Source organism: Camelus dromedarius, chromosome 3, assembly GCF_036321535.1.
Source record: "Camelus dromedarius isolate mCamDro1 chromosome 3, mCamDro1.pat, whole genome shotgun sequence".
NCBI classification, from domain to species: domain Eukaryota; kingdom Metazoa; phylum Chordata; class Mammalia; order Artiodactyla; family Camelidae; genus Camelus; species Camelus dromedarius.
This window is the reverse complement of record NC_087438.1, coordinates 67247763-67253762: the sequence shown is the minus strand read 5'-3', so window position 1 is coordinate 67253762 and position 6000 is coordinate 67247763.

Sequence of the window (6000 nt, the reverse complement as noted above, 5' to 3'; positions counted from 1 at the left end):
CCTGTGATGCAAGAAGCCCGAGATCAAGGTGTCAGCAGGGTTTTCTTCTGAAGCCTCTCTCCCTAGGCTTGTGGATGGCTGTCTTTGCCCAGGGTCTTCAAGTGGTCTTCCCTCTGTACCTGTCTGTTTCCAAATTTCTTCTTATAAGGCCAGCAAGTATACTGGCGTGGGCCCCTCTTAATGATACCATTTTAACTGAATTACCTTTTTTATTTTTAATTTTTTAAATAAATTTTTTTGGGGGGGAGGTAATTAGGTTTATTTATTTTTAATGGAGGGACCGGGGACTGAATCCAGGATCTGGTGCTCGCTAAGCACGCACTCTACCACTGAGCTGAGCTATACCCTCCCTCCCTTGAATTATCTCTCTAAAGAACTTATCTACAAATGCAGTCACATTCTCAGGTCCTGAGGGTTAGGACTTCAGTATATGAATTTTGGGAGGACACAATTCAGTCCACAATGCTTACAGGGAGCAATAAATGCTGCTGGTAAATATATAACAAGCAGCCCTCCAAAAAGAAAATGCCCTGAATTGTAGCATTTACTTATTTCTGTGGTTAAAAGCCTCCTATCACAGCCAGGGTCAAGCTACCAGTGTGATTCCTCTGAACGCAGAGCTGGGGAGAGATATGAAGCAGCATACCATTTTATAGGCTTTCTCCCACAGAAATACAAAGCTGTAAATAAACTTAAGAACAGAGATCAGGAGTCAGCAAACTTTTCTGTATATTAGGCCAGGTAATAAATATTTTCGAATTTGCTCAACTCTGTGTCGTAGCATGAAAGCAGCCATAAACCATATGGAAAGGAATGGGCATGGCTGTGTTCCAACAAAACTTTAGTTTGCAGTTGGTCTTTTCCTAGTGATAAGGAGTTGGCGAAATCAAGTGTTCTAATTGCTTCTTCAGCAGCTTTCAACCAGCCCTTCATGTTTCAGCCTTCCTTCCCACCCCTGCCCAATGAAGTTCTCCTGCTACAGTTGTTGGCACCCCCTGAGCTTTCTCAGGCTGGATCAGCAGCACAGCCATGAAAGGGCACTACATAGAGTCTTCCTTAAAGACAGAACTTGCCATTCAGCTGCAGTGGATTCTAGTAAGCTACCTGCCTTCATCTACAGCATTTTTAAGATTTGCTATAGGGTTCCAGTTGAGGTGACCTCTTCCCTGGCAGCCCTCGGCCAATGACTGAGTGTGGTGATGGTACTAGGGTCATTTCTGTCCAGCGTAGGATTTCTGTGACAGGCAGTGTTTGCTCCAGAGCCCCACACTGTATTGACTGAGCTTTTGTCAGGTCTGTATCACCATCTTAAGCTTTTTTTTCCCAATCCCACTTTCTCCCCCCTTTTCTATTCCGAGACTTCTTGTACTCGGAGCTTCATATCTTCTATTTCTTGGAACACCCAAGGCGACACAGTGGATAAAATGAGTTGGAGAACACAGGCAGTATGATGGGGGTGGGACTAGATCAGAACCGTCCTACTATCAACCAACCTCATTCCCGATGGTATTTGGGGCATAGATAGTCCTTGGCAAAACATGGTGGCCTGATTACTAAATCTCTCACTAGTTATGACTTGGGAGATTATTCTGACACAGAGGAATGCCTGGCTGGGGAAAAATGCAGGCAGTTCAAAAGTTTGTTTACGCATATGGAACAATGGACACAAGTTATTATTGGCTGGCCATTATTAACTAGCATTGAGGCCTGCAGAAAGTTAATGAAAACCTCAGAGTAGTTAACAAACAAGTGAAAACTCACTGCTTCACCAGAAGGAAAACAACAGCTTCTTTAGTCACTTCCAAAGAAGCCCTTATCTCCTCATCTCTGGGAAAACAGACACAGCTTTAACACCAAACTCAGAACTTAATCGTCAAGAAGGTTCAAAAATAACTGAAGCCAAGGATAGGTAACTTGCTGGAAAATCTGGGACCCTGACATGTGGATGGAGACAGCTGGGTTCATGCCCCCAAAGATTCTGGCTACCCTCAGAGCCTACCCACCTTCCTTTCTAAAAGCTAGTACAAGCAGGAAGCCACTGCAGTGAGCGCTTCCCAGCAAGACAACAGAGGGCCCCTCAGAAACCCACCCAACCTCCTCTCAGGGCTGCCACACCAACAGCTAGGGGAAAGTCACAGCATAACCCACATGGGAATGTGCTAGGCCTGATCTATACCCCAAAGGATGTGCAAGAATTAGTCAGCACATACTGGAAGGAAACGGGGAGTATTTAGGACTGGATTTTGACGGTGCTTGATCAAGAGAGCTAGAAAGTGAATCTGGATAAGGTTGAGCTTATTGACTTGGAGGCATTCTTGGGATATGGGATTTAACACCCTGGCACCAGGGCATGGTGCAAACTCCCTGTCAGGATGATTCCCAGAAGTCTAGAGGAAGTAATTGTCTGTGCTGAGATGCTGAAATGCCAGAATTGCAGACAGTGGAGTGTGGGTCTAAGAAGTTCAGGGAAGTGGGAAGGCTAATGGGAATATATTATGTGAGGCCAGAAGCCCACAGGGAAAAAATCATGTTCCCTAGGACGGGCCAGAGGGTATACCATTCACTGAGGTTATTGGGAGAGCCCTGCTAAGAGAGATGCCACCCTCACTAAGAAGTTCAGGGACAGCTCACCTCTGAGGGCCAAGGTTCACAGTAGGCGACGCTGTCACAGACTTGGCCCATTAATTGCAATGGGAAAAATGGGGTCCAGAAGCACAGTAGATCCAGGAGGCAGAACTTAAAGCCAAAAATCAGGGTGGTCACAATTATCATAGTGACTGGCAAAATATTAGAGTGACAGCCAAGGGAGCTTAACCTGGAGAGAGCTGTGGAGATGTTTTACAGAACCCAGTGCCCCTGGGGGAAAAACAGATGGTCAGACAAGGGTACTGCATAATTTATGTCATCAAAGAAAAAAAGTCAGATGAGGCGCCTGAGGGTGGCCACTACAATAAGAAATGTCATAACAAATTGGGAATTCAAAAATTGCACCTCTTGGGGAGAAATGGAAATGTTAGCTATCTTGATTGAGGTAGTGGTTTCATTGGAATATACATCTATCAAAATTCATCAAATTGTACATCTGAAATATGTGTAGTTTACTTTATAGGAACCATAGCACAATAAATGTGTTCCAAAAAAAAAAAAAAGTCATGATCTCTTGCCCAGTTTCCAGATCTGAGCCAATTTTCAGACCCAGAACCTGTTGACTGCAGAAGTGGCCAGGTCCTGGAGGAAAGGACCCCACAACACTATGCCAAATGTATATTGCAATGATTCTTCCAGTCCTTCCCCAAAGGGAGCTAGGCTATTTTCTCAGGGGACTGTGTACTGAGAAAAAGGAAATATCCAGACATTTCAGGGAAAATTAGACACAGGGTCTGGGCTGACATTAGAGTAGAAACATTTAGAGGCCAGGTAATAAATGCAGTCCTGGCCAAATTGTAGCTCACAGCACGTACACTGGGTCCATGGCAATCACTAGTGGCCATTTCCTCAGTCCCTGAAGATTACCATTGCAATTGTATACTCAGCAGGTGGGAGTAATCCCCCCACATTGGGGTTTAGCTCCTGAATGAAATAAGAGCTATTGCAATGGGGAAGGCCAAAAAGAAGTCTGGGAAACAGATACCCAGCCTACTTCAGACAAAATAAACTGAAACCAACAAATCGTATTTTGGCTGGCAATGGTGGAGATCAGTGCCACTCTTAAGGATGCCTGGGTGGTGGTCTGTGACAGTTAATTTTCTGTGTCAAGCTGACTGAGTTACAGGTTGCCCAGATATTTGGTTAAACATTCTGGATGTGTCTGTGAGGGTGTTTCTGGATGAGATGAACATTTGAATTGGTAGATTGAATAAACTACCAATGTGGGTGGGCCTCATCTAATCTGTTGAAGGCCTGACGAGAGCAAAAAGGCTGAGTAAGGAAGGATTTGCTCTCTCTGCCAGACTGTCTGTGAGCTGGGACATCAATCGTCTCCTGCCTTCAGACTCAGACTCAAACTGGAACTTACACCATCAGCATTCCTGGGCTTCAGGTCTTGGGACTTGGACTGGAACTACTCTATGGGCTCTCCTGGGTCTTCAGTTTGCCAACTGCAGATCTTGGAACTCCTCAGTCTCTAGAAATGCATGAGCCAATCCCTTACAATAAACCTCTGTTTATAGATAGCCTACTGGTTCTGCTTCTCTGCAGAGCCTTGACTAATACATGGTCCCCATCATATCTCTATTTAATTCAACTGTCTGCCTCCTGCAAAAACTGGATGAACCCTGGAGAATGACCACAGACTCCTGCAAGCCCAACCAAGTAGTAGCCCTAATTGCAGGTGCAAGGGTCTGCCCCCTTATGAGAGCATATTAATTCGGTTTCAGGTACACAGTATGTGATAAAGCGAACTGAACCTTCTGCATGTTTATGCTGCTTTCCTTTTTTAACAGTTGTTTCATCAACACCTCACTTATCTGAATATTTTTAGTCAATTGTCTTCAGTTTTTAAAAACGGTTCCACAAAAATTTCATAGAAACAACTGCTTGCCTTCTTATAGTTCATCAGTTTAAATAGTTTTTTCAATGACATAATTGCAAGAACGAGTGGCCTTATTAGCCTTAAGAACAAACACATCATCTCTTAAGATACACAATTCAACTTATAGGTGCAGAAATGTATGTTGCACTAGAGCAGCTCACCACCTGTAAGCATTTGGAGATTCAGCATGCCCATGACTAGTGTGTTGTACAGATGGAATGGAGAAGGTCTGCTGTTCATTCCAAGGAATTAGAGTGGATTTAAAGATTAAGTGGAGCTCAGTTATGAGTGTGTTTACCCTCAGAAAGGACATGATTCTCATCTCCTCCTTCCTCCTGTGGGGGTGGGGGGAGCAGGGCATGGAGAATAGTGATGGGGAAATGTACTTTTGCTCTTTTTTGACACTAAGCAGACATGATCTTATCACTTGCCTGCCCCCAAACTACCATCAGTTCCCACTGCCTTCAAGACAAATAAACTCCTTAAAAGTAGTGAAAAAGGCCCATCACCAGCTCAGACTCCCTATCATTTCAGTCATATTTCTACCTCATGCCACTTCCCCCTCTACCAAACTCTCTGTCATGTCAAACCAGAGAACATCATGCTTTGTCACTTAACTCTGTCACTGAGTCCAGAATGACTTTTTTCCTTCTTTTTAGGGTAACTGCAAAATTTACTGTCCAAACTGGTACCCATATGATAGTGAAAGGGACACTAACCAGACGTGACAATGGGAAAACAGATACAAGCGGGAGCAGTCCTAAGCAGACAGGTCTACGATCTCCCTACTCATTATGGACTCACTGATTGTTCATGTCTGTGACCTCAATGCCTAACACTCAGTGGGTGCTCCAAAATGCTTAATTGAAATTGGTTATATATTCTACGACCTTCTCCTCTTGCTGTTTTTATTTCCCTCTCCAACCTTGGTCACCACTAATACATATAGAAATTCTGTGTCAATGACAAAAACTGCCCTTTCTTCCTGGAAGCAAATTCCAGACTGCATGGTGAATGGACACAGGATGGATTTCAGCTACCACTTGTCCCTCACGTGGGCACTTCTGTGTAGTGAAAAAATTACTCAATGTGTCTCCAACTATTAACCTGTATAAAAATTAAGTGGTTGTGGAAGATACTGAAACACTCCACTAAAATATATGTCAGATGACACTTGAAATCTCGATGAGAAAAGACGTAAATTTGTAGTAAGAGGAGGAAAGTATCATACATTATCTGGAATTTTATGCAGAGTGAACATGAGAGCACTGTGAACATCTACTGGGGAGTAAAACGTTTGCTTCACATAGAAACAGAAAAGAATTTTACAAGAGGAATATGGGCCATAATATTATTTAGAGAAAGTGTATTATTAATATCACTCTAAGAAAAACTGATATTCGTACCAATCAGAAACAGGCCATGATACCCATATATATATATAAAGTGTCCATTTCATTTTAAGAAAT